Consider the following 27675-nt stretch of genomic DNA (forward strand, 5'->3'; position numbering starts at 1 on the left):
GGGCGGGGCTTGCGGTTCTTGGCCTCGGGGCCTAGCTGTTTCCTGCCGCGGAAGGCGGCTTGGCTGGGCGCGCGCCCCAGGGCGGGACGGGTCGGGAAGGGACCTCCGAACCGGGCGCTGAGGACCCCTGGTCTTTTGTGAGGTTTTCTTTGGGCGCTCAGGCCTCAGCCCTTGCTAGAGAGGGCTGGCTTTGTGTAGGACTGGGAAGCGCAGGCCCTGAGGCCAGCGGATGGGGCTGCAAACTGAGCTGCATCCGGTACGTGACGCACTTTGTTAAGCAGAGCCATCATTTGCTGCCGCTCGCCGTTTTGTTTAGGGGGAAAAAATGGGTGTATTTATCATTCTGAAACATTTCCGCAGGGAGAAAAACCGCGAGCCTAGTTCTGCTACTCCCTATCTCTGCTCATGCAAGGTGTTTTACCATTCTGAGCCTCAGAATCGGTATACCTCAGCAAGAAGGTAGACTTTATCGTTTAATTTTTGAGCCGTAAGGATGTTTATCCGTGAAAACCGCAAAATACCCACGGCGTAGGGTTGTTGTATTGAGCGGCACCTGAAAACCTCTTGTTCCTTTCTGAAGTTCAGAGAGCGAATCCCACAGTGCCCCGGGGTCTTGGAATCCCAGGCTGTCTGTTCTCTTATCACACAGTGGATTTCCCGTCATCCCTACTTGGTATTTGCTGGTTTCCTTGGGATTTTTCTCAGTGTGGTTTTGGGTCTCAGCAGTAGGGCCTCTGCTTCTGGAACTTCTGTTTGGAGGGATCCGAGAGGCGAAGTGGACATGCCAACCCCAAGCCCACGTCCTCTGAACCACACTCTGAGTACCCAGTCTGTGAAATTCCAGACCCCAGTAACCCTAGCCCACTTACAAAAAACGTAGAAATATTGGGCGGGGCCATACTGTTCGGAGAGTCCATTAGACCTAAGGTATTTATGCATATTTGTGCAGCTTCTCTCCTCTCTTATCTCTCTTCTCATCTGGCTGAAAAAATAATAGGAATGCCGCAAAGGTACAGTGCTTAAAGTAAGAATAAGCTGACAGATCGATGGGACAGAATGGAAATTGAGAAATAGACTAAAATGTTGGTAAGAATTTGGTATCATGTAGAGGAAAAATCAGATTGGCTCTAAACGTTCAATAAATGATCCTGGAACAACCGGGAAGGTGTTGGGGGAGGGGAAGACTACTTTCTTTTTATTTTTACAGATTTATTTATTTATTTGAAAGCCAGAGTTCTTTCTCAAAGAGACAGGGACAGAGACAGATATTTCATCTGCTGCTTCGCTCTCCAAACAGGTGCAACAGCAAGGGCTGGGCCAGGCTGAAGCCAGGAGCCAAGAGCTTCTTCCAGGTCTCCCATGTGGTTGCGGGGGCTCAAACAGTTGGACCATCTTCCACTGCTTTGCCCAGGCAGATTAGCAGGGAGATGGATCAGAAGTAGAGCAGCTGGGACATGAATCAGCATCCATATGGGATGCTGGCAGCTTAAACTGCTGTGCCACAATGCCAGCACCCTGATCTCACGTCTTAAATCAGTATGTTCTAGGTCACTGAAAAGATTTAAATTAAAAATTCATAAAACCCCTACGAGAAAACCTTATTTAATAATAATGCTTTTAATCATCTAGAAAATGTTCCTGAACATGAACTCCAACACAGAAAACACAAATGGGCAAATTTTATTACATAAAATTAAAAATCAAATGACTTCTTCGCTAAAAGATACCTCTGAACAGTTTGTTGTTATGTGTGTTTTGTTATGATTCTTATGAGTCTAAATAAATTCATATTTTAACTAGGTTCATATGCCTATGCTTTGACAGCACTAACTCCATTTTGAGCTTCTTCTTGTAATTCAAGCGATAAGTGACCCAAGGGGCCAGCTGATAGTCAGGAGGTCCCTTGGCATTGCCAGACTGCTGAGCCACATTGACAACTGTGTGCTGATATGCAAATGAGAAGAGTTGGATCCTGGACATCTTGTCCCCAGGTTGATATCTGCAAGCTAAGATAATGTACCTGCTGAGACAATGAATACTAATTCCTTCAAACTGGTATTTGAGGGACCTCTCACCATCTCTCCACTCTGCATGGGAGTTCACTATGAAAGGTGCCTCAGCTGCCGGACACTCAGCCGGAGAGAAAGCCCTGAACTTCATTGCTGATGGTTGAAGACCTGTCGAGCTTCCCCTGGAAGAAGCCTGTTTTCCCAAGCAATTTGAAAATTTCCTTCACAGATACACGGTGTTTGCTTGGTTACTGGCACTCTGTGCTTGAGTGATTTTCTTTTACCTAGTTTTGCCTATCTTTTCATACATTCCTTTTTTTTTTTTTTTTTTTTTTTTTGACAGGTAGAGTTATAGACAGTGAGAGAGAGAGAGAGACAAAGGTCCTCCCTCCGTTGGTTCACTCCCCAAATGGCCAGGAACCAGGTGCCTCCTCCCAGTCTCCCATGAAGGTGCAGGGGCCCAAGGACTTGATTGCTTATCCTGCTTTTATGTGCTTATTGCAATTAACCAGTTAGCTCACAAACTGTCTTTGCCTCATTTGATTTGTCAAAGGTACAGGAATTTAACCCTCTTGGGAAAATTATAATCCTCAAGGTTAGGATTGTCACCAGGTGTTGGGGAACCAGGCTGGTCTAGCCGCTAGTCCATCATGACACAATTGAACATTTTAGCAAATGTGGTGAAAGATTAACTTTCTTGAGAGACAAAATACTTCCACAAATTAAAAAAAAGAGCAAAAGATACAAACAGATGGTGCAGGAAAATAGTATAGATGGGGCCAGTGCTATGGCTCAGTAGGTTAATCCTCTGCCTGCAGCACTGGCATCCCATATGAACTCTGGTTGTAGTCCCAGAGGATGGCCCAAGAGCTTGGGCCCCTGCATCATGGAAGAGACCCGGAGAGGGTTCCTGGCTTCTGATCCCACCATTTGGGGAGTGAACCCACAGATGGAGGACATTTCGTTTTGTCTGTCCCTCTCACTATCTGTAGCTCTACCTCTCAAATGAATAATAAGATGTTAAAAATATAGTCAATAAATGTGTAATAAAAAACCTTGGCAATATTCAACTGGTGACAATGGTGAAGATAGGCACACTGGGAATGGGAATTGGGAAAACACTATTAGAAACAATTTCGCTATAGTTAGACATGTTTTTAGTGCATATATTCTTTTACCATCTACTCCTTGCCCATCTGCACAAAGATGATTTATTATACAAGAGTTGTCACTGAACTATAACTAAAATCCTGGAACTAACATGAATATCATAAGGGACATGTTAAATTAAAACACTCTGTGAGCATACAATGACATACCTTGCAAGTACTATAAAGAAAGATCTCTATGTACTGATTGGAAATATGTCTGAGATTCATTAAATTTATTCAACAAATGTTTGCACGACAACTATGTGCTAGGCATTTTTCAAGGTTTCAGGACACTGGGGAAAAATAGGTAAAATTCTTCCATTGATGGAGTTACTTGCCAGAGGGAAAGACGAGGGATACTAACCACATCAAGAACTAAACATATGATGTAAAACATGAAGAGAAATGAATCCGTATGTGGAGGATGGAGAGTGATTGGCTTGTTTTATGTTCAGTTACCAGAGCAGATCTTTTTTCAATGAGGTAGCCTAATGGCTGCTGTTTGAGCCTGTTCACACAAAAATCTGCACAAAGCGCTATTCATAATAGCCACGCCTGGAAACAAACCAGATTGATTGGTTCCAGGGTCTGAGCTCTTAACTTTTATACTAAACAGCCTCTCTTAATCTGAGCCAAGCATCCACTAGGTCTTCCCCCACTACCCTGACTAAGCACTACCCCCAACCCACCTCTTTTTTTTTTCCTTAGATTCTTATTTTACTGAATTTAGTTCTCATGACAAAGTTCCTGATATAGGTTATTTCTTTCAAGCACCTCTCTGAAAAAAGACTGTACAAGCAATCTAGGACAAGATTCAAGAACCTGAGCATACTCAAGTAGTACAGTCCTGGGAAAATGTTAATTCCCATAGTCATTTAAATAGTATTTCCTTTTGCATTGGCAATTTATTTCCTAACGCATACTATACTGTTTCCCCAGGAATAAATATTTCAAAATAGTTGGGGGGAAGCTAATCTGACCCAACCTTTTGAGTAGCAAGGGTTTGGGGGTTTTCTTCAGTGCAGACAGTTTGACACGAGCAGGGTAAGCCTGTTAAACACGCGAGGCAAAAAATCCCACCTTTGTGGAGCCCTCAGCCTCCTGCAGGCTGAGTGCAGGCAGGGACCTCAGCTGTCTCTTCCCTTCTCCTAAGTGCATGGCATTGCGTCCTCAAGAGGTGCAGGCCTCTCAGGCCCCTGGGATCTGGCCTGGCCTTCAAATGCTCTGACCAATAGAATGTGGCAGGGGTGATTCTATAAAGTTCTTAGCCACCATGGATGATGTCTGTACTAGTCTGTTTGGGCTGCCTTAAAAAATAACACAGACTAGATGGCCTAAACACAGAAATGTATTTTCTCAGTTATTTTCTGGGTTCTGGAAGTCCAGGATCAGGGTGGCTGCAGCATTGGTTACTTCTGAGGTCTTCCTTCTTGTAGGCTGTCTCATGTCTTGATGTTACCTTTGCTCTGTGCACACCCATGCCTGGTGACTCTTCCTCTTCTTCCCCCTCCCCACAGGGGAAATGCACACATTTAATGACCAGATTATATACATTTATGTTATACATATAGCTAAACATTATTTACTCTTGCCATGTAGAATATGTTGTGAAAGGTTCTGCTTTGCTTTTTTTTTTGGGGGGGGGGGTTCGTTCTTATTTATTTGAAAGGCAGAGTTACAGAGAGAGGGAGATCTTCCATCTGCTGGTTCACTCCCCAAATGGCCACAATGGCCAGAGTTGGGCCAGACTGAAGCCTGGAGCTGGGAACTTCCTCAGGGTCTCCCATGTGGGTGCAAGGACACAAACACTTGGGCCATCTTCTGCTGCTTTCTCAGGCCATTAGCAGGGAGCTGGATTGGAAGTGGAACAGCCAGGTAGAAACCAGCTTAACCCACTACACCACAATGCTGGCCTCTCTATGTTCTTTCATATATATAAAAAATTTGCTGGTCACAAGTCAGTGAACAAAATTTGGAAAGCACTAATGTGTTACAATGTACTAACTGCTCTAGAATGTTCTCAAATCTAATTTAAATTTTCAGGGGAACTTATAGTCTTCATCTTTCTTGGAATTAGCCATAATGGTTTTCTATGTTCTTAGGGAAAAATAAAATGAATTTTTTTATTTTTAAAGATTCATTTAATTATTTGAAAGGCAGAGTTACAGAAAGGGAGAGGCAGAGGCAGAGAGAGAGAAAGTTCTCCATTAGCTGGTTCACTCCCCAGATGGCTACAACAGCCAGGGCTGGACCAGGCTGAAGCCATTAGTCAAGAGCCAAGAGTTTCTTCCAGGTCTCCCACGTAGGTGCAGGAGCCCACGCACTTGGGTCATCTTCTGCTGCTTTCCCAGGCATATTAGCAGGGGGCTGGATCTGAAGTAGAAACAAACTGGTACCCATATGGGATGCCAGCGCTGCAGGGGGTGACTACCTCACAGAACCCCTAAAATGAATTTTAACATAGCCTTGTTACTGTGTATCCAGCCTAGGCTTGGTACATATTTTCTGTGTACTTAAACCCCCCACCTTCTCAGGCCCAGCAGTTGAGGGAATGACTTGCAACTTATGTAACAGGACCTTATGTTTGTATTGTGTATTTCATATAAAAGTCTTTTTTTTTAATGTACATTATTTCAGTTGATGCTCAGAACAACTCAGTGAGGTAAGTAGGGACAATATTATCAGATTCCCTTTACAGATAATTAAGATTCAGAGAGGCTAAGAGACTTTCTCAGTTGTATGCCTAGTAAAAGGCAGAAGTAGACTGAGAACCTTCAACTTTTTGGTCAAGAATTCTGTAAACCACATAGCTTCTGGGAGGATAATGTAACCTCAAATATTTTTAATCCCTTTGTCTTCACTTTCCTTTTTAAAAAAATTGTCTTTATTTGAAAGAGAAATATCCCTGCTACTTTACTTCCCACATGCCTGAAACACCTGAGGTGGACCAGGGTGAAGCCAGAAGCCAGAAACTCAACCTTGGTCTCCCACATGGGTGCATATTGGCAGGAAGCTGGAATTGGGAGCAGGGTTGGAACTTGACTTCTCAAGCAGTATCATAATCGTTGCACTAAATGCTCACCTCATCCTCATTTTCTTATTATTGGTTCAACTTCTTACAGGATACAATAAAAGCCTATGCTTCTCTTCCAATGAAAACTTTTGGCCATTTTATATGTACATATAAAATTGGAAGGCACTATTTTGTTGGCTGCAGTGTGATGGAACATAAGCCGTATGAATGACCCTGAAGGCCAAAGAATTGGACCAGAAGTTAGAGAGGATATAAAATAGAATGTGTTAATGAGAGTTAGTCTCTGTTTTACTCTTGCGAGAGGGTTCAGTGGAGAGCTTTAATGCTTCAAGATGAGACTTGAAATTTTTAAAGTGGATCTTAGTTTCATAAGGTTATTCAGACTCAGATCTTAAATGAATAAAGATAGTAGGCTATAGTCTTCAAAACCTTGGTACTTTATGCTTTCCAAAGGTGCTAGGATTTGAATGCCACAATACAAATTGATTCGTGTTTTGTTTATTAATACTTCACATGTTTCCTTAAATGAACAGTCCATGTTCATTTTTTTTTAGATTTATTTTATTTATTTGAAAGAGTTACAGAGAGTATAGACAGAGAGAGGGATAGACAGAGAGAGAGGTTTTCCATCCCCTGGTTCACTTGCCAGATGACCGCAACGGCCGGAGCTGTGCTGATCTGAATCCAGAAGCCAGGAGCTTCTTCTGAGTCTTCCACGTGGGTGCAGGGACCCAAGAACTTGGGCCATCCTCTACTGCTTTCCCAGGCCATAGCAGAGAGCTGGATCAGAAGTGGAGCAGTCGCCCCAGTGGAATGCCAGCGCTTCAGACCAGGGCTTTAACCCACTGCGCCATAGCACTGGCCCTCCTTTGTTCTTTAAATCTTATTTTTGGCCGGCACTGCGGCTCAATAGACTAATCCTCCACCTGCGGCTCCCATACACCGAGTTCTAGTCCCGGTTGGGCGCCAGATTCTGTCCTGGTTGCCCCTCTTCCAGGCCAGCTCTCTGCTGTGGCCCGGGAGTGCAGTGGAGGGTGGCCCAACTCCTTGGGCCCTGCACCCACATGGGAGACCAGGAGGAGACCTGGCTCCTGGCCTCGGATCAGCGCGATGCGCCGGCGCCGCAGCGGCCATTGGAGGGTGAACCAACGGCAAAAGGAAGACCTTTGTCTCTCTCTCTCACTGTCCACTCTGCCTGTCAAAAAAATAAATAAATAAATAAAAATAAAATAAATCTTATTTATTTTTTATCTGGCCAGGAGCCAGATGCCTCCTCCTGGTCTCCCATGCAGGTGCAGGGCCCAAGGACCCGGGCCATCCTTCACTGCAATCCCGGGGCCACAGCAGAGGACCCATATCTTATAAGATTTGAGCCCCACCCTATGACTTCATTTAAACTTAATTACTTCCTGAAAGACCCTATCTCTAAACAATCACTTTGGGGTTTAGAGTTTCAACATAGGAATTCACTGGGGAACAAAAGTCAGTCCATAACAGTATCCAACTAGTCCTCTATGGGACATCACAGAGGGGAGGTGGCTCAGCTGAGGTCATCCGGCCCGCCGTTCCCTGACAAGGACACCGATCTCCTGAATGAAGAGGTCCCAATGACCAGGGAGTGGACCTCCATCTGGTTCTCCCACGTAGGTGGCAGAGGCCCAATACTTAGGCCATCTTCTACTGCTTTCCCAGGTGCATCAGCAGGGAGCTGGATCAGAAGTGGAGCAGCCGGGACTTGAACGGCTGCAGGCAGCAGCTTAACCCGTTGCGCAACAAAGCCCAGCCCCAAAGTCAGAAGGGATCTTGGGCGGGCTGGGGGCATTTCTTTCTGATCTCTGTGGCTTTTCACACACTCTCTGCCTCCTAACCCCGCCAACTCTTAGATTCCACGGACAGCCAGTCTGCGTGCTCAAGGCTCCGGAACCCCACTCTCCCTGTCTACGTTAACTCTCCTACTGTCTCAGCGATCTACACTGGTTTGCTCACTTCCCCGCTGAGCTCTCTCCCATTCGAAGGGTTTGCAGGCAGCATCACGGGCAGGGTAGGGCGTCGGGACGGAGGGGACTCTGTCCTGCGCAGTCCTGGTCCGCGGAGTGTTAGGATCCGCTGCTTCGGTGTCCCGAGGGAAAGGAAGAACTCAAAGCACCGACTTCTGGCCCAGATGAGGGGAAAAGCTCGCAAGCTGCATCACAGTTCCCGACTGCACTGAAAATTCTTTCTCTTACGGGAGTTTGCGTTTCCACTTCCCAGAGCAGACTCCAAGGCAAGAACGCAGAGGGCTTAGGCTGGTGGCCCATCCATCACCAAGAGGGCATTCCTGCTGCCGCCTGACTGCGGGTGTCAGGATGGCCGAGTGGTCTAAGGCGCCAGACTCAAGCTCCGCTTCCTCGGCATGAGGATTCTGGTCTCCGAATGGAGGCGTGGGTTCGAATCCCACTTCTGACACTACATTTTTTTCTTCAAACCCCGTAATTCCGGCTGTCTCAGCCTTCTGTTTCCTTTCTTTTACCTTTTCCTTTTCGATCCTAACTAATATAACAGATCCTCAATGAGGTCCTTCTCGTTCCTTTTCCGATTTGTCCGTCACTTAATCACGAATCACGTCTTGCTCTGGGTTTCCGGTTGGCTCATTCGAGACGCATTGGGAGCAAAATTCGTCAGGAGGAAACACACTGACCTACCTATACACAAACTAATTACTGGCTACTTCGGACCCCACACGTAATCATGTCCTTTTATCCGATGTCCTCACTCTGTTAGAGCCCATGAAAAATCAAAAACAGCGCTATTTGCCGTTGATCACCAAAAGTAAGGGAGACTACGAAAGGTTCCACCGAGATTTGAACTCGGATCGCTGGATTCAGAGTCCAGAGTGCTAACCATTACACCATGGAACCCTCCCTGGGAGCAGGTGGATACACTGTCCATCTCAGATCTCCTGCGTAAGACTTTTGCCAGAGAAAGAATAGCGCAGAAAATCAGACATCGCGTTAAAGCAAAGCTCAATCTCATCTCTTTGATCAACTTAAAAGAATTTTCAGAGGGTAATATTTTTTTTTTTCCGGATATAAATTCTCTGCACTTCTCTGCGGCGAGCAACAGAAATGCGCAAGACAGGGGTGGGCGGGGCGTGGGAGGAGTCGCACACTGTTCCCCAGTGCCTTCTTCCCAGATCTCGTCCCTTCCGTCTTAGGGGCAGGGCAGAATCCTGGTCCGCGAATGTTTTTACCCCTGGAGTCTTTGATTTGCTTTCCTTTCCAACTGACGGCAGGATAAATGGGATTTTAGTCTCACATTTGAAAGAGAGTAAAGAAAAATACACCATCTCCGTTCTACCGCATCTTTTCTCATCCTGTGATACCTGCAGAAGCCTGGAAGGCAACCTGTGAGGATCTGGGTACTAAGCTCAGCTTTAATGGTGGGCTTGAACTTGGGACGAATGGCCGAGGGCCGTGGTCATTGATAGTCCAGGGGCTTCCACTTAATAGAAGCTCGATCGGTGTATGTTGTATGAATGCATAAATGAGTGGATGAGCGGATGAATGAACTCAGGGGACGGATACTCCGCTTATTTTTAGGCGTTTTGTAGGGATTCTTTTTGCTGTCACTGGATAAGCTAAATTTGACAAGAAGAAAGGCCCCCCAAGAAAGGGCCATTCCAGTGTGGGTGACAAAGGAGAATGTCATAGTTCTGAACAGAGTCATTTATTTTTCCAAATCTTAACAATATTAAGACAAAATGCTTACTTATCTAGTAAAAGTAAGAGCAATATGTAATTAGCAGACCACATGAGTGTAACATAGCTAGAAGAGAAACAGGTGTAAATGACTACTGCGGTCATGTAAATATTAATTCTTGGCCATCTATGCCTAATGTGCTTCTGGTAGTCTCCTGAGGCTGAATTTCTAAGGAACCCTCAAATCTTTTTCTGGCATTTATCCTTTTATTGTGTCTTTTACCAAGCAGGGTGCCCATCACAAATTAGCTGCTCCGTAAGTATACCTTTATTTGAACATATTGTTTAGGAAGTGAGGAAAAAAGCAGTGAAATTCAGACTTCCAGCTAGGTGACCACAAAGTGCTCCTCAATCTCCAAACCTCCCAAGGTAATCTCCCAATTCTCTCTTCTCTTGGTCTTAAACATTGTCTAAGTTGTATCTGAACCAGCTGAAGAATGGACTAAGTCTTTCTTCCTTAGCACAGTTGGTTGGCATTCTGGATTCTGAGCCATCATCTTGTGTCTTGATGAATGAAAGCAAAAGAAAAATGATTCTGTACCTGATAAAATGTATGGTGTATGGGGAAAAGCAAACATTATACAAAACTTTCCAAAAATGTGCTGTGGTCAAGTGCTAAGATGAGAGATGGGCCGAGTGATAACGGAGCTTGCGCAGTGCCCAAAGGCCGGCTCAGATGCGCGCGAGGAGAGGAAAGGCGGCCAGGGAAGCGCCGGCTGAGCCAGGGCGCGGGGCAGTTCCCCTTCACCTGGGTCGGGAACTTGCAACCAGAAGGCTGCAGCGGTGCTGACAACAGCGGGGGGTTCGCACAGAATTCAGCCCTGCGGTGAGGCAGGCAGGACCTGTCTCCAGCTCCCGGCGGAAGCAGGGAGAGGGACAATCATTCATTCGCCTTTCATGCGGTGTCTGCCCAAACAGGTACCTGGCACATAGCAGGTGCTGGATATTTCCTTAAATTAACAAATGAGTAAAACACCTGTCCCATGTCGGATATTTCTGGGTGGTGAAAATACGATGATTGTCAAGAGAGCTCAGTGGGAGCTCAGCGGCTCTTACTTGGAATATTTAACAGATCTATCAGGTTGGGTGCTGTTTGGGGGACGGTGTATATGGGTCTTATCTTTGACCCCCGAGAAAACAGACTTTAGAGGCTGTGTCAACTGTCCGCATTGAGCATGGGGGAAAAACGTCTATTGAGACAAGGGGGAAAAAAAAGTCAGCTTCCGGCTGGCAGCGGTGGGATTCGAACCCACGCCCCCGAAGAGACTGGAGCCTTAATCCAGCGCCTTAGACCGCTCGGCCACGCTACCACCCACGAGAAGGGGCTGCACCCAGCCTCCCCTCCACAGTGCACGGCTCAGCCCTGGGGCCTCCCGCGCTCCCTCAGCTCCCCGCGCCCTCTGCGGGCCTTCCGCCAGCACCCGCCCCGCGTTTCCTTACAGCCGCCGGGACCTGGCGGGAGGCGCGGGAACTGGCGCCGGCCCGTCGCCACCCACGCAGCCTGAGAGGGTCGCGCAAGCCGCCGCGGGCCCGGAGTGAGACGCGACTTCGGGAGTGAGCCAGGCCAGCCACGGGGCCGCGCCGGGTCCTGCCTCCTTGGTCCATCTCAGGGGCCCGAGTGCCCCTCACGGAACCGCCCTCACAGAGAGACAAACGCGCGCGGCCCTTGTTTCAGCCCTGCTGCCAATCGAAGGCGGCGCCGTCCGTCTTCCTGGTCCCGGAGGGAAGGGCTGCGGCCCTCCCCGGCGGCCAGATCCGGGCCGGCGCAGGTCCTCGGCGAGGTCCGGCCTCAGGCGTGCTCAAGGCACCTGAAGTGTCCGCCGGAGGAGCCGGCGAGGGAACTGGGCTGGGGCCGGGAGGCTGCGCCTCTCTCGTCCCGAGTATCTTTGTTATCCAACCTGTGAAATCACAGTTCCGCCTTTCTAGGAAATGAAGACGTTTTCCTACGTTGGTATAGGTTCCGCAAAAACAACCGTTCAGTTGCCTCCTTAGCGCAGTAGGCAGCGCGTCAGTCTCATAATCTGAAGGTCCTGAGTTCGAACCTCAGAGGGGGCAACGCAAGGAAGTTTTTTCTTGCGCTTAACTTAAATCAGGACGCATCAGAATCCTTCTGTGTCTGCCAGGGCGAGGCGTGCACGCTGCGCTGCTAGTCATACCCTCTGAGCCCGCCGGTCCGGCCTGCGGCCCTACCTTCCTGTCCACCTCCACCGCCACTCTCCCAAGCTTCCTGCACTCGTAGGCTTCAGGTTGTCAGTTTTCCTGGAGCGCTCTGCTCTCATCTTCCTGGGATGCCAGAGCCACACATCCTGCCCGGTCACTGCTAAGTGTTCAGTCTTTAGTTTAAACCTCATTTCCTTTCTCTAGTAGCCTGGAGGAAGTTATCTCCCTTTACAACCCACTCTGCTGGAGGTGGAGAGTGGGTTATGGTGTCCATAACTTTCTCACTCTAATTTTCTACCACTGTCCTCCCTTTATTCGGATTTAAATGCATTCACACTTTCCATTGTCCTTGTATAGATTACCTAAGTCTGTTTTTAACTGTGTAGTGGAAAACACCCCCGAGCCCAGTTGGGAAGTGCTGCTGAACCCGCAAACTGGGTCCCCTTGCTCAGGGCACAGCAAGCTGCTTACTGGCACCGGGTTGGTGGAAGAAGGCAGGCGTTTGCAACGGGCACAGCAAAGAGTCGGAAAGCTACTTCTTAATTCCAAGACTCCTGAGGGATTGAGAACCCTGACAAAGATTCAAAAGGGGGTTGAGCGGCGGGGCGATCAGCTCGTGTTCGGGCCTCTGGTTGGCCACAGCGCTCAGGGCCTTCCTGGGACTGGTCAGCAACAGGAGGCTGGCGTGTTCTTCTGAAGATTCTGAGACGGCAAAGCGGGCTCTGTCCCGTCTGGATTCTGCGGGTAGACTAGCTGATACTTTGTTGATCAGGGCTTAAAGTTCGTATAAATCAGGCCGAAATAGAATCTAGGGGTGAGATGTTAGCACAGACAGGATAACTGGATTCGGAGTCTTCGCAATCTGGAGTCCTGCCCGGGCGCCTTGGCGCTGGCACCACTTCCTAACTTTAGTGAATTAATGTTCAGTACAGAGTTGACTTGTGACCGCCACAGTGTGGACACGAACTGCAGGGTACGGGAGAGAGACTGGGGTGTGTTGCAGCAAACGCCAAAGGCAGGAGGGATGGGAGCTTGCTTCCAAATACAGAGCAGAAATGTACCACGTGACAACCATTGTCTGAAACCCGGACTTTGAGGACGAAATTGCTGTTGTAGTAAGTAAAGTAGGAAAGAAGATGAGAGGTGAAGTAACTTGTCTAACGTGGCACATCCAAAGCGATTGAATAAGATTTAAAACGATCTTCTATTTTACAACAATAGTTATAATACTGATAATGGCAACACCTACTTTTCATTGAGCTCTCAGCATGTCCTAGAAACTTTTTTCAAGGATTCATTTCCACCATCTCCTTGAATTTGGAAAAGTAGGTCATGAGACTATACTTGTTTGTTTCGCTTAACATTTCCGAACATTTTCCTGACAGCATTTATCGCACCGGTAATTAAGTGGTTGTATATAATTCTTTGTGTCGTGGCTACTTTTCCTTGATAAAGTATAAACCCAAGACAAAGCAGACTGCTTTGCTCAAGATAAGCTGACAAAGCCATTTTGTTGTGTGCTTAGTGCAAAACATTCTTAGCATCCGGGGGACTTTGGAAGTTAAAGAACATGGCAGGGAGGCGAATATGTCTTCAGTTAAATACACTTCTAGAAGTAATTGTGTGGGTTACATTATACAAGAATGGGGGCAGAAATAGCTGGAGCCGCATTGGAAAGGAGCAAAGGTTGGTGATTGTGGACATTTACAGAGTGAACCAGCGATGGAAGATCTCTCTCCCTGTCTCCTGTCTCCCCCTCTCTCAGGAACTCTAAGTTTCAAATAAATAAATAATTTTAAAAATTTTAAAAAGAACAAATGAACAAAAGAAGTGGGCAAAAGAAAAGTTAAGAGCAAAGGACCAAAAAATAAGTAGAACTGGGAAAAGGAATTAAGTTTGTACAGTTACCTTTCTTCACACTAGGACAAATGAGGAGAAAAGTCCCGACGTGGAGCCCGGATAGCTCAGTTGGTAGAGCATCAGACTTTTAATCTGAGGGTCCAGGGTTCAAGTCCCTGTTCGGGCGTGGCTTTTTAAACTCTTATTCTAACTCCATCAGTGAACAAAAAGCATTGGAGTAAGATAGTGACAGGGAAAATGTTAGGAAAATAGAAACAACATGCCGGCTGGTACCGAGAAATACTGGGTTGGGCTCTGGAAATACCGGAATGGACAGAGCAGATTCAGTGTTGATGTTCATGGAAGTTTTAATCCAAGAAGACGGGATGGTGTGTTGGTTCGCTAAGGCTGCCATAACAAATCGGGTGGCGTAAAACATTTATTTTCTCAAGGTTATGTAGGGTAGTAGTCCAAAATCAAGGTACTGGCAGCGCTCTGTTCTCCCTTTGAACGCTCTGGGGAAACCTTGCTTGTTCTTTGGTATTGTTTTGTGGTAGGATAGCGCCCTTCTCTGCCTCTGTCGTCACGTGAGCTTCTCATGCGCACACCCAGGGCTGGGTTCAGGACCTGCCCTAATTCATTATGACTTCAACTTAACAAATCACATCTGCAAAGACCTCATTTCAAACAAGTTCACGTTGGGAGGTTTCAGAAGGCCAGGCGATTTTGTGGAACATGGTTCAATGCAAGACTGATGGTGAAGGGAGTTAGAAGATGAAGCAAAACTTGCTGGGAAAATTGAATTATTATTGTATTTTTTATTTATTCATTAAAAAATATACTAAATGTTTGCTACTAGGATACTATTATCTGGCAGGAATTGAAGGCGGAGGAACTTGAATGGATTTTCTATTTTAGGAATACTGATAAGTAATTACAGGTCAGGATGAACTAGGAAGAGGTTAGGGAGTTTGAAACAAAAACTACACTGCCCCCTCTGAGGTTCGAACTCAGGACCTTCAGATTATGAGACTGACGCGCTGCCTACTGCGCTAAGGAGGCAGACGGTGAAAAGGTCTCCCCATATGTTTTTGCTACTGAACTTCATCTTGCCATCTAGGTCAGCTCCACATTCTTTTCATCTTGAATTTCTAAAATGAAGTGCTCTTCTGGAATGTCCCAAAACTTTAACAGCTCCCAGCACCTGCAGCAGAGGAGCAAAGTCGCTGCTGACCCTACTGCTTTTGGCCCCCTGACTAGACGGATGACTCTCACTTCTCCCATCAGGAGGAAAATTTCCTAAACTTCGAGTCCAGTAACCTGCATAGCTGCCTGCACCTGCGTCCAACCACTGTCTCGAGGTAAAAGCAAACTCGTCTTTTTCATCCCTCACCATCCCTCTGTCCTCCAATATCTTTTCTTTCCCCTGGACACTTGGGACTCAAGTCTTCTTGGTGCAAACTCTGGGGATCCGCCAGTCAGACGACGAGGGAGCTGGGAAAACTTCGTGGAAGTCATTCAGATTTTCCCCACGGGCCCTTCCGAATGCACGGAGCGGAGGAGCAGCGGTGCGTCGCTCCTGGGCTTTGCAGAGGTTTAGCCCTGCACGTCCTGTCTCAAGGGAGAAGCTAGTACCCCGGGATTTGGAAAAATCCGGTTTTCGGCGATGGAGGCAGAGGTTAGAGAAAATACAGATCAAAACAAAGCTAAGCAAGACACCATGTGAACAGTCGCTGAAAGTAACTTCGACTTTACTGTCAAAAGCATTCGGCTGAGTTTCTGACGCCCACGACAGCAGCTGTGATTTTGTAGGCGCTGCGGGGCCCTCCGCGTGGCGCCACGCAGAGCGAGGAGACTCATGAGTGCGGTCTTAGCGTCGTAGTTGTGAGTTGGGTTCCGTCTGAACATTGACTGCCGGGTTGAGATAGTGAGAATTTGCATCGAGATAGTGCTTGTGTAATTTTGAACATTACGAATATTAGGAACACAATCTTCAAAGAGTTCAGGTCAAGAAATGAAGGCTGGTTACCATGCGTATGCCAGCACGACCCAGATGCCACTGAAAACGTCTAAATGACTGTTATTTGAATGATAGATGTCAGGACACACACTCCTGCATTTGGGGGATAGATAATCAAAACAGAACATACTGCACAACATGCCAGAGAGAGTTTGCATGTGAATGGACAGAGGAAGATGGAATTTCAAGTCCAGGATGAGACTGGCAAGAAGTTTGGAATCAGTCAAATACACGTTCATCTGCTCCCACAAAACACCAATGCTCATTAGAATAAAACACCTTTAGACGCAGGCATAATATTATGACTCCCTTGATTACTCTATTTCCTAATTCAGAGGTTGCAACTCATGGGCAAATAAAAGAGGAAATATAGATACCATGTATTGGCCCCCTGTTGTGTACAGCTGATTCACCCAGGTGACCTTGCTCTCTACAATGTATCAGGTGATGTGTCAGATCCCAGTATCAACAACAATAAAATACAACAAAATATTTGCCCTGGTGCTCACCTACTTTAATATGAAATATAGATTGAAATTGTCCTCATGATTTATTTGAATATTTAATGAAACCACCAGAAAAATAAACAATTGCTGATTTTTGGTCATCAACCTGCATCTTTGCAAGCAGTGCATATGTAAATCCTAGCAAATTACATTCAAACTATAAATTAAATTTTTTTTTATTTTTTAAGGAATACAAATTTCATAAGTACAATTTTAGGAATACAGTTATTCTTCCCACCATAGTTGCCCTCCCACCAACACTCCCATCCTATAAATTCCTTACCAAAGGAAACAAATGCCCTCATATGCTAAGTCTCCTGCACACTTTGTATCCCACACTGCTAAAAGTGATTGTGATTTGCTTAATGAGGTTTGTGGTCATTTTTCTCAAAAGCTGCAGAAGTTCATGAAATGTTTGACTTTATAAAAGTGGAAGATGATAGCTTCCTGAGATCTGTGCCTACAACATAGCTATTATTGTAACTGGCCATGAAAAATATGTTAAAAGGTTTGCCTGTTATAACATCCCATTTTCTAAGTATGGAACATGAAGCATGTCCTTCTCTAATTTGGGAATATTTTATGCGTGCAAATGGAGAGGACTACAATAAAACAGAAATTTATACCTTTGGGTTTTTGTTTGTTTGTATTTGAATGCTGTCAAAGAACAATATTTCTTCAAGTTTAGTTTGAAGATCTAATTGGCTTTTATTAGCAGTTCATGAAATGGGCAGCCTCCTCTCTAGGAAATACAAAGATGCTCCCTGAGACAGACAGGGAAGGTGGGCTTTGCAGACAGAGTTGTAACCTGAATGAGAATCAGATTGGTCATTTCAACATTACTTTTCCTACAGGGTTAGAGCAGAGGACCATTCCTCATCGTGCTGGCTCTCGTAGACTGGGTACCTTTCTGTTGGTTGTTGTCAATCTCTCATTTTTTAGAAAACTGTCCCATTTTAAAGTTTACCTTGATTACTTGGTACCCACCATGAGTTATTCCACTCTGTTTTGATCTGATCTATTGAGGTCTAGTGCAATAGCTGAATCCCAAACAATGACCTCAAATCCCAAATAATGTCAGTGTGCGTTGCAAATAAGTAAAAACTGTGATGCACACTATAGTTCTCGGTATAGGTTCCACTAAAAAGTTTGAAAAACAGAATGGAATAAAAAATGTTTAGAAATGAAAAAAAAATCAAACACCAAAAACATTGACCTGGGGGCAATGGTATGGGGTCTGAGGGCTGAGGGCAGCATGTTAAGGGAATGCTTCCCATCAAACCACACCCTCTGCTCTGCAGCCTGCTGACCATGGGAACCTGAAACCATTCCATCTAGCATTCCACAGTATTCCTTTGTCTGCCTGGAAAATGGTGTTGAGGCACCAGATTCAAGGTTTGTTATTTGTAAGACCCCTGCAAAAAGCATAATAGAACCATGATAAACACTTTAGTAAGTAGAATGATAAATGCCTTTCCCCCACTTAGTGTTGGTCCTGGGAAATGGGGGAGTAAACTGGTTCTCAGAGAAAGCAGTTAGATACTACTCAGAAATACGGGCGACAGAACATCCTGTTATGTACATAAGCCCCCTCCCCTGTGCTTGCTCAAGCTTAACAAAGAAACCGCAAGGACTTAAGGCACGTAGCCACCCGTTTCTCTTCCTCAACGACCCCCTCCCCTTGTCCATGTACTTTGCCCAACTGTCTAGTTGCCCAATGAACTTACGCCACCCTATAGTATGTTAATCTTGTGGTTTTGCCCTTTAAAAGCTGTGTGAGATGACTGCTCGGGGCTCCTCTCTTTCTCGCTGCTTGCAGCAGCAGAGGGCCCATTTGCGCCAATGAAATAGAACTGCCTCGGGGCTGGCACTGTGGCGCAGTAGGTTAATCCTCTGCCTGTGGCGCTGGCATCCCATATGGGCGCTGGTTCTAGTCCCGGTTGCTCCTCTTCCAGTCCAGTTCTCTGCTGTGGCCTGGGAAAGCAATGGAGGATGGCCCAGGTGCTTGGGCCCCTGCACCTGCATGGCAGACCAGGAAGAGGCTCCTGGCTTCGGCTAGCCATTGTGGCCATTTGGGGAGTGAAACAACGGAAGACCTTTCTCTATATCTCTCTCTCAAATAAATAAAATCAAATCTTTAAAAAAAAAAAAAAAGGTAGGTCTAAAAAAACTTATTTAAAAAAAAAAAAGAAATAAAACTGCCTCTTGCTTTTTGCATCGCCTGGTCTGGAGTCTGTGTTTCTGGGGTCATCACAAAAGGGCACCACTTTTGGGGTCCTTCATTATTCTTTTGTTTTCTTCCTATTTTTCCCATTTTACTTCTCCAGAAAACAAGTATCCTCTTAGAGAAGTTGTGCTCCTCCCTGTGATGTAGGCAGGCAGATAGGATAAAATTGATTAGATTTGTGAGCTGGAAGACCACTTCTTTACCACGCCTCTGTGTGATCTCATGCCCTGACTTTTCCAAAGGGGAGTGGTTACATAGCCTGATTGGCAGGTGGGCATACAGGTGGAATCACGTAGGGGCACGAGATCACACAGGGGGCATGGTGAAAGCATGGTCTTCCAGCTCACAAATCTAATCAGTTTTATTCTATCTACCTGCCTACATCAGAGGCAGAGAGAGAAGTGAGTTGAATTCAGTTTAAATGATCAGTTCTCTCGTGAGGGGTCAGACTGGTCAGTAGGCACTCCGGTCGGTCCCAGTGGAAAATGAGGAAAAGGAGAGTCCCTCTAAGAGAGTACAAAATGCTTGCCTGCCCCCAAAAAGTTACCTTTAGCAAGATCAAGGTGTGAATCCCACATCAAGTTTCTCCCCCAAATCTGCTTTAACAAAACAGAAGTGCCTGCCCCACTCCTTGGGAGCTTCCACTCTCATCATGAGAATAGCAGTGGAGGTCTACACTCATGGCACCTTGAATGCACCTGCCTGATCTCCTCTGATCTCAGAAGCTAAACAGGGTGGGGCCTGGTTAGTACGTGAATGGCAGAATAGCAAGGGAGTGGTGATTCTGCCCTCAGATGGCCCTTTTGTTTTATCAGGAGCAAGCCAGACAGGGCAAATAAGATTACAAATCATATCTTTTGATGGGTTTTGTCCCCTGCCTTGTAACTGATTGTGAGCTGAATCAGGCCCCCCACCCCCAATTGTGTTAAAAAAAAGCCCATGCCACCAGCTCCTTCCGGTTCTGTCTCTCTTGGAGCCCCCTTCCTGGCCCCTTAGGCCAGAGGTCCTGACTTAAATAAGTCTCGCTTTCCTCTCTGTCTTGTCCACTTGGAAATTCTTCTTCCAGGTGAGACAAAGAACTGAGGTAATATGTTTGCCACCACTGTTTCACCCACTGGTAACACTCTCATGGGAACTACCTTCTGAGGGCAAGCTCCCGGATGATTCAGAACATCCCACCAGGCCCACCCCTCCCACACCACAATTCCATCAAGTCTCCGTCCTTCATCTATCAAACCTTAACATAAGACTTTAGAGTTCAAATATCTGCATGAGTTTGTTACCGGAGAATGCAAAGGTTCTTGTCTTTGAGCAAGAAAGAATTCAGGCATGAGAAAGAGAGCAGGGGAAAGCAACATAGCAAGGTTTATTAGGGTAGGGACGTCCTTAAGAATGGATGGGCACCTCTCCAGACAGAACCTGAGAGAGAGTGCCCAGTTGCTCAGACTGGGGGAGAGTGAGGTTACATGGTTGAGTGGAGAGAATACACCTGGCCAGGCCAGGCAGGCGACTCAGCAGGGAGACAGAGGGCTGAGCACAGTCTGGTTGAGGCTGGGGTTTTTAAGGGGATGGGCCTTGCCTTCCCCTCTTCTCCTGGAACAAAGGACTTTTTGGATGTAAATATAAAACATTCCTTTCTGAGTTTTCCCCTGAAGTTATCAGACAGGGGAAGCCTGGCTGGCGTGGCCCCACCTTAGAGAAAGGATGGTTAGTGGGTAGAAGGGGCAGAGCAGGATGTTTCAAGTGCAGATACTAGGCTGCACCTGAAGGTTGTTGGGATGACTTTGAGATGCAGATGCTGGACCTAGATGTCAACTCCTTAGGCCTTTGTCACACACACATAAGCTCACATCTGACTTCTACCTAACAAGTGTAGGCAGCCAGGTTCTGATGGAGCCATAGCATAAACCATAGCACTGCCACTGGCTTATTTCAGGCCTTTTCCCCTCCTTCTGCACTGTTCCTGGATTTCTGTAACAGCCTCCAGCTGGATTCCTTTGTTCCAGTCTGCTTTCAAGCCTTGCCTGCCTCTCATTGTTCCTGTATCTGGGGCTGTCACACACAGGTGCCCTGTAGAAGGTATCTGCAGAGAAGGCAGTGGGGACAGGAAACAGACCTGAGCTCTGTGAGCCAGCCTTGAAGAGAGGTGGCTTTTCCCTTGTGTACTTCATCAGACCCGAGGTGGCTTATTGTTGGGCAGTTTGCATACATGCACTCTGTGAGGTGGCTAGGATTCCACTTCCACGGTCCTGACAGTACACAGTCGCTTGACTTCCTCACAGCATGGTGCCTGGGTGCTGGGACATCTCAAGATTGAGGTGCAGGTTCTCTTATGGCTTAGGCCTGGAACTGGCACAGCATCACTTCAGTGAATTGTATCAGGTTAGCCAAAATCCACTGTGAGGTGAGCACCAAAAAAGTGTGATTGCCGAGAGATGCTGCCTTGAGGTCGGTTTTTGGAAACTACTGACCACACAAGGTAACTTTTTCTTTCTTAGCAGCCTTATTTTTATCTTTTTTTTCTGTTGGTCCACGCACCTTTGATTTTCTGGCCAGGTCTAACTGAACTAAGACTCAGAGATTTCCCCAGATATTTACACCTTTTCAGCTTTGCACCTGCTGGTGCTTCAGGCAAAGGATCTTGCCACGCGGTTCTTAATTAACTGCTTAATTACAACTCCTCTTGAAGACACATTGTACCTCTTCCAGGAAATCATTCCTGTCTTGGTGGTCCTGCCTCGCACACTCTACTCTTACATCTATGGAAGAGCATATGAGTAAGTCTTAATTCTCACTGGCTTGTTTGTTTCTGTTCTTTCTCAGGCAATAAGCTACTAGGAAGAGGGCACTCTGCCTCTGAGTTCCTCCAGGAGAGCCTGGTGTACAGGTACAAAGCAGGGTCTCAGTGCAAGGGGCTGACAAGACTGACTGAACAAACGGCAAGGTACTGACCTTGACACTGTGCGGATGTTAGGGTATTTGCACAGCGTCATGGAAAAATTATGTATGCATAAGATCAAGAACTAAAAAGGAGAAAGAAAAAGTCCATATTCACTTGTGGGACAGGACTTGTCTCCTCCTCCTCTTCTTCTTCACTCTAACACACGGATATCATCATATATGTTAGATGGAAACATATAGAACCATCAGGTGGACAACCTTGTTAACTTGTACCAAGCCCACTGATCAGCAACACTGGCCTGACCTGGGAGTTTCTCCCAAACGCAGAGTCTTCGGGCCCCAGCCTAGACTTAAGAGTATTAGAACCTGCATTTTAGCAAGATGCCCCAGTGATTTTTTTTTTTTTTTTTTAAGAAAAAGCATTGAAGTTTGCTAAGCACACTCGACACAGCTCTCCACCTGTTCCCTTGCTACACGCATGGCTACTTGTACAATCGACCTTTGGCAAAGATTCCGAGGACCACATTCCCATCTTCGCCAGGGCCTCCTGCGGCTCCGGTTCCGCTCGGTCATGCACTCTGGCAGTCTAGGCTGGCAGTGGGTTGGGCCTTGAGGCCAGCGCCGCGCAGCGTCACACAGACGGGGGCGGCGCTCAGCTTCTGGCAGCCCGGTGCTGCCCCGGAGAGCGCCGGGCGCGGTGGCGCGCGCCTGTAGTCCCAGCTCCCCGGGAGGCTGAGGCCGGCGGATCGTGGGTGCTCGGGGGTTCGGGGCTGCAGTGCTGTGTGGAGCGGGCGTCCGCACCGGGCCTGGCACCAACATGGGGCTCCCGGGGGAGCCCGGGGGCACCAGGTTGTCTAAGGAGGGGGGACCCGGCCCAGGCCGGACACGGAGCAGGTCAAACTCCCCGTGTTGGGCGGCGGTGGGACCGCGCCTGCGAGCAGTGCCTGCAGTTCTGCCCGGGACATCCGACGAGACCCGGTCTCTTTTTGAAGATTGCTTTTTCCAGATTTTTTAAAACACACACACACACACACACAAACACCTCGATTATTTTTGCATACAGAAGACCTTGAGACTTGACGATGGAGCTGTGCACATCCTATGCTTTGCTCCATCTTAAGGTTTTGGGCTCAGGGAAGGATGGAACCCTCACTCCGAGGGCACTAGAAGAAACACTTTCTAAGGCTACATATACCCGGGATTTCTGTACGCTGCCCTTTTTATTCCCCGCAAGCAGCAAGGCAATATTCTGTATTGCATTTTGCAAATGCAGCTGCATAAGAATTGCGTTGCAAGACAACCTTATAATCCAAGCTGGGGATTTGCCACAAGTCCGAATTCCCAATTTTGGGGGCGGTTAAAAACCTGTACACAAATAATTAAGGCAGCATTATTTTGCGATAGTCAAAAGCGGGAAGCAACCCAAATGTCCTTCAGGAAGTTCAAACTGTGGTAATTTGTTTCAAAGAATCCCACTCAGTAATAAAAAAGGAACAGCTTGGATGAATCTCTGGGAGTATTTTAGTGAATGCAAAGAGCCAATCCCAAGAAGTTACACAATGCATGATTCCATCTATTTAACACTCCTGAAAAATGACAAAATTATAGAAATAAAAGATTCATTGCCAGAGGGCGAGCCTGAGGCAGGAGGGTGTCTCTGAAAGTACAACACAGGAGAGTCCTGTGATAGAAACATCCGGTTTCTTGACGCTCAGGGTCAATAATCTGAGTTGTGATATTGCACTGTAGTTTTGCAAAGCGTTACCACAGGGGACAATTAAGTAAAAGAAACACGGAATCTCTCTGTGCTATTTCTTATAAATGCATAGGAATCCACAATTGCTTAAAAAAAAAAAAAAAAAAAAAGGTAGAAAAGATGGCGGTCAGGACCGGGAGCAGGAGCCATTTCTGAAGAGCCCTCCAGTGGGGGAAAGGGATTCTTGAAATGGAGCAGCCTAGAGTGGGGAGCACAGCGAAGCATGGGGAAGCGTGTAGTTCCAAGGCCCAAAGGGGGAGGGCTTCAGAAACACAGGGGTGTCAGTAGGTTTGCCTCCTGCACGAAATTAAGTCTGTGGTCAAGACAGACCCAAGATATTTGAAAGTCGGGAAGCTGATGGTAATGGTTTCCTGGGAGCAGAACAGCGGCAAAGAAGGGGAGACAAACACTGTTTTGGCAGCAAGGGTGGTGCTAGATGGAAAGAAAGACGGAGATGATGCCCGTGTTCCTGTGGAAGGAGGAAGATTGAGGCATTCTGCAGATGAAGAGAGGCAGGTAAAGAAGGGAGAGCGAACACACAAGGGCAGAGTAGAATGGGGGAAGTGGTCAGAAACATCGAGGAAATATGAAGTACTCTTGGAAATGGGGAAAACGTCTCCCTTGCATGGACAGGAAGATGCTGGGACATGCCAATGGGGATTCTCCTAGCTTTCTCTCCTGCAGGGCTCTACAGCTCTCAGCCCCACCTCCAGCCAGGAGTCGCTTCTTCAATTAAACTCAAGTGACTTCCTGTTCTAGAAACTTCCTGCAGTCCCCTTGCCATCCCTCTCTGTCCTCTAGGGTTGCATAAAAGTTCACCTAATGAATATTAAATTCAGAAAACTCAAGGTCAGTGATAAAATGTAACTAATAGCCTTCATATCAAACTTCTCTCCTTCTCATCTACTTGGCCCACCCGCCCTCTTTGCGTGAATTTTAGAAGCTGGCAGAGAATAAGACCCGGGTGGAGGCAAGGTGGTACACGAAGTGGAAAGAATGGGAGAAAGAGTCCTTTGAGGGTCCTGACTTCGGCTCAAAACTGTTGTAATAACTCCATGGGAATGAAGAAGGGCTAACTTTGGAGAAGGAGGAACATAGACCAAAGGGAACAAAGTTCAAGCCAAGAACGAAGATACTAGATACAACAAAAGCGGATGAGTAGTTCTCCTTCAGCACATTTGTCTCTGTTATGTCTAGTGAGATGAGGAAGGGGATTTTGGGTCTTTCTATTTTGAGAAAACTGTGCTTTTCTTTAGAATCTAAAGAGTATTTTTGTGTTTATAAAGGAAAATTTTTAATCATAAATTCTAAAAAGTCACCTGCCGAAACCCGGGATCGAACCAGGGACCTTTAGATCTTCAGTCTAACGCTCTCCCAACTGAGCTATTTCGGCTCCGCCCACAGAAGTTCTGAAATAAACTCTAATGACTTTATCTCTTGGTTTTCTATTAAAGGGTTTATAAACACCATGACAAGAATTCTCAGGGAACCAAAGATAAATTTAAGAACGCTCCGTGTCTTCGAATGACTGACCATTTTATGAAAGACGGGAAGCGATCACCGTGACGGGACTGCCGGGAGACTCCCCTCCGGTTCAGTTCCCACGTCGACGAGCCGAGGCCCCGCTATCCAGCTAGGCGCCGGCCGAATTCCCTTTTCCGCGTTGCCACCTCTGCTTTCCAGATTTTATTGTTTAGTGCGGAACAGGAAGTTGGTGCGACAAGAAAATGGGTTTCCGCTCGCTCCCTGAGAAACCGGGAGAGGAAAATCATGTACATAGTAATACTAGCTTCAACTGGTAAGTATTTTGCTCAAACACTCTTCTAACTTCCCTGGTGGTCTAGTGGTTAGGATTCGGCGCTCTCACCGCCGCGGCCCGGGTTCGATTCCCGGTCAGGGAACGTCACTTTTTCTCTCCTCCCTCGCACGTCAGGCGGGCTGGAGACCGAGTGAGTCAATTTCCCCTCCCTGTTTTGTCTGGACGGCTTTCTCTCTGCCAATTGTGTAAGTCGGGTTCCCGGCGCTGTCCCGAGTGCCGTCAGGTTTCCAGGGGAGAGCCAGCGAGCGGGACGCATGGCGGACGCTAAGTTGAGGTGTTGTGGAGAGCGAGCAGCAGCGGGGCGCGTTCCCCGCGCGTCTGCTCCGCCTGCAGGCCCTTCCCTCAGGCGACCCCGCGTCGCTCGCGGACGGCGGGATCTTCCCAAGGCCTCCACACCTGCTTCCCACGAACGCACAAGTTGCGTTTGCATATTCTTCAAAGAAATGGAATAAGGGAGAGTCATCAAAGAAAAAACAAAAAACCCCTCAGAAGACGAGACTCCGGCCGGCAGCGCATCAGCGCCTCCCCTGAACACCTCGTCGCCTCCTGCGGGTCGAGCTGCGGGGATTTCTGTCGCTTTAAGTCGCACAGAGGTGGCGGTGTTCCCACGGCCGCGGGACTCGGAGAGCCCAGCACGACGCGGGACACTCAGCGGCCTCGTTTTCCGGGAATAGCGGATGCAAACCCTCAGCCGCATTGGCTCTCCCGGACACGGACGGCCACGCTGGGCTCCGCTCGCTGCCTCCCCGGCGACCCCACCGCGCCCGGCTGTGCGCACCGCGTTTTCATCCCAGGACCCCCGAGGCGACCTCTCCTCGGGGCAGCGCGCCGCCGGGCCCCAGCGCCGCCCCGCGTCTCCGCGCGGCTCGCCGACGCCTTTGGCGCCGGGCGCGCTTCTGCGGGGACCGGGGCCACGTGCGATCGGGGCCCACGCGGTCCGACGGGTTGGCGGGAGCCCCCGCGGCCACCGCCGCCGTGGAACTCGCTCGGCACCCGGCCTCAGGGGGACGCCCCCTGCGTTGGAGACCCGCGGGGCAGGGGCTCCGAGCCACAGTGCCGCCACACCGACTTCCAGCCGGGCGGCGGCCTCCGCGGGGAGCAGTGCCCACCAACAAAAGGTCCCAGTCAGGAGCAGCGCCCGAAGGCACACAGAGGCCCGATTAATTCATAAGGAAAACATAGACAAGATAGGCATCCGGAAGTGGTAGCGTGGCCGAGCGGTCTAAGGCGCTGGATTAAGGCTCCAGTCTCTTCGGGGGCGTGGGTTCGAATCCCACCGCTGCCAAGGTTTTTCTTCATTCTTGGGAATTAATTAGCACTTCATTCTCAGTTTTCATCTCCAACATTATGAGGCCCTCAGCCCCCTGATTTTTTTTCCACAGCAGGAAGACTAACAAACTTCAGGTCATATTTAAAGTGCTACTTATATCTTATTTTGAAAAGCTAGCTGCCTTATTTCTCATTTTCCAATTTTACAGTTCTTTATTTTCCTTTTTTAAAAAGATAAGTTTTCACTTGTATAAGGCAAACAGGTTTCATGTATTTCATACATACAGTTTTACACAGTTACATACAGTAAACTTACGTTTACTCAGAAGTCAGAAATCACCGTCCCTGGGGACGATTTCTCCATTATTGAGAGGCCAATATATTTGGCCCTGTGGGTACAGCAACGAGTAATATAAAAAATACCTTCGCTGCACACACTTTCTTAAGAACTAGTGAATGTCAGACTCGTGGAATTTGTAAGCCAAGACATAAAGGAATAATTTATGCTCAGAATCATCTGCTGTTCCTCCAGGCTCACTCCATGCTTGGACACCGAGCTCTATGGAGTAGAGAAGAGGCGGCTGGGGGGAACACTGGTGCCCTGCCTTGCTTCCTAACCACAGGTAACATTCCACCAGCGCCAAATGCCACGGCTCCTCTGGGGACTCCTTGGCTTCTTAAGTCTCTGTGGTTTCTGGGGATGCCTTCTCTCTGCTCGGAGCAGTTCTTTATGTACACATCGCATTGTTTTTCTGTTTTTCCAGGTCTTAACTTGGAAGTTGTTTCCTTCTGAAAGGTTTCCCTGATCTCCTCCTTCCCTCCTACCAGCTTGAGAGTTCCAACTAGGGAGGGTGTGGAAAGGACATGGCGGGGACAGCACAGAGGGCCCCTGTATATAGAACTGAGAGTTCAGTGGGGTTCTTTTCGGGTTCTAAACATTAGATGTTTTTGCCCAAATAAGGTATATAGCTCTACTAAGAGAGAGCTAGCTGTTGGTGTGTAGGCTTTGAATGATGTTCCAGACCTAAGAATAAGTAAGAAAACAAAATGCATTCTATGATAAACGGAAGGACAGTCACCACATTGTTCCCAGGGGTTACTGTTGAGACGGAGTTTTCCACAGATCTCTCTCTCCTGCGTGTACCGTGAGTCTCTATAGTGTTTTTATTTACCAACAATGAATTTTCTGTTTCCCCAGGACACCAATTGGGTGTTGAACAAACTCCATTCTTGTGTAACTACTGGGA

General features: G+C 47.4%; 1 long non-coding RNA gene and 9 other non-coding genes across 10 annotated transcripts; 6 read left to right on the forward strand and 4 right to left on the reverse strand.

Moving 5' to 3' along the window:
* The first annotated feature begins 37 nt into the window (after positions 1–37).
* On the forward strand, positions 38–3366 carry LOC149126806 (uncharacterized). The gene is made up of 2 exons (XR_016234786.1): positions 38–256; positions 1825–3366. It is a non-coding gene; the product is annotated as an uncharacterized LOC149126806 (long non-coding RNA).
* A 5167-nt stretch (positions 3367–8533) lies between these two features.
* Positions 8534–8639, forward strand: TRNAL-CAA (transfer RNA leucine (anticodon CAA)). The gene is made up of 2 exons: positions 8534–8571; positions 8594–8639. It is a non-coding gene; the product is annotated as a tRNA-Leu (tRNA).
* Positions 8640–9019: 380 nt separating this feature from the next.
* TRNAQ-CUG (transfer RNA glutamine (anticodon CUG)) lies at positions 9020–9091 on the reverse strand. Its single transcript has one exon. It is a non-coding gene; the product is annotated as a tRNA-Gln (tRNA).
* A 2068-nt stretch (positions 9092–11159) lies between these two features.
* On the reverse strand, positions 11160–11241 carry TRNAL-AAG (transfer RNA leucine (anticodon AAG)). The gene has a single exon. It is a non-coding gene; the product is annotated as a tRNA-Leu (tRNA).
* Positions 11242–11913: 672 nt separating this feature from the next.
* Positions 11914–11986, forward strand: TRNAM-CAU (transfer RNA methionine (anticodon CAU)). Its single transcript has one exon. It is a non-coding gene; the product is annotated as a tRNA-Met (tRNA).
* Positions 11987–14044: 2058 nt separating this feature from the next.
* TRNAK-UUU (transfer RNA lysine (anticodon UUU)) lies at positions 14045–14117 on the forward strand. Its single transcript has one exon. It is a non-coding gene; the product is annotated as a tRNA-Lys (tRNA).
* Positions 14118–14919: 802 nt separating this feature from the next.
* Positions 14920–14992, reverse strand: TRNAM-CAU (transfer RNA methionine (anticodon CAU)). Its single transcript has one exon. It is a non-coding gene; the product is annotated as a tRNA-Met (tRNA).
* Positions 14993–22271: 7279 nt separating this feature from the next.
* On the forward strand, positions 22272–22569 carry LOC149126807 (signal recognition particle RNA). Its single transcript, XR_016234864.1, has one exon.
* A 2091-nt stretch (positions 22570–24660) lies between these two features.
* Positions 24661–24733, reverse strand: TRNAF-GAA (transfer RNA phenylalanine (anticodon GAA)). The gene has a single exon. It is a non-coding gene; the product is annotated as a tRNA-Phe (tRNA).
* Positions 24734–26362: 1629 nt separating this feature from the next.
* TRNAL-AAG (transfer RNA leucine (anticodon AAG)) lies at positions 26363–26444 on the forward strand. The gene has a single exon. It is a non-coding gene; the product is annotated as a tRNA-Leu (tRNA).
* Positions 26445–27675: the final 1231 nt, after the last annotated feature.

The sequence above is a fragment of the Oryctolagus cuniculus genome, chromosome 5 (assembly GCF_051225735.1).
Source record: "Oryctolagus cuniculus isolate XC-2025 breed Fujian yellow rabbit chromosome 5, ASM5122573v1, whole genome shotgun sequence".
NCBI classification, from domain to species: domain Eukaryota; kingdom Metazoa; phylum Chordata; class Mammalia; order Lagomorpha; family Leporidae; genus Oryctolagus; species Oryctolagus cuniculus.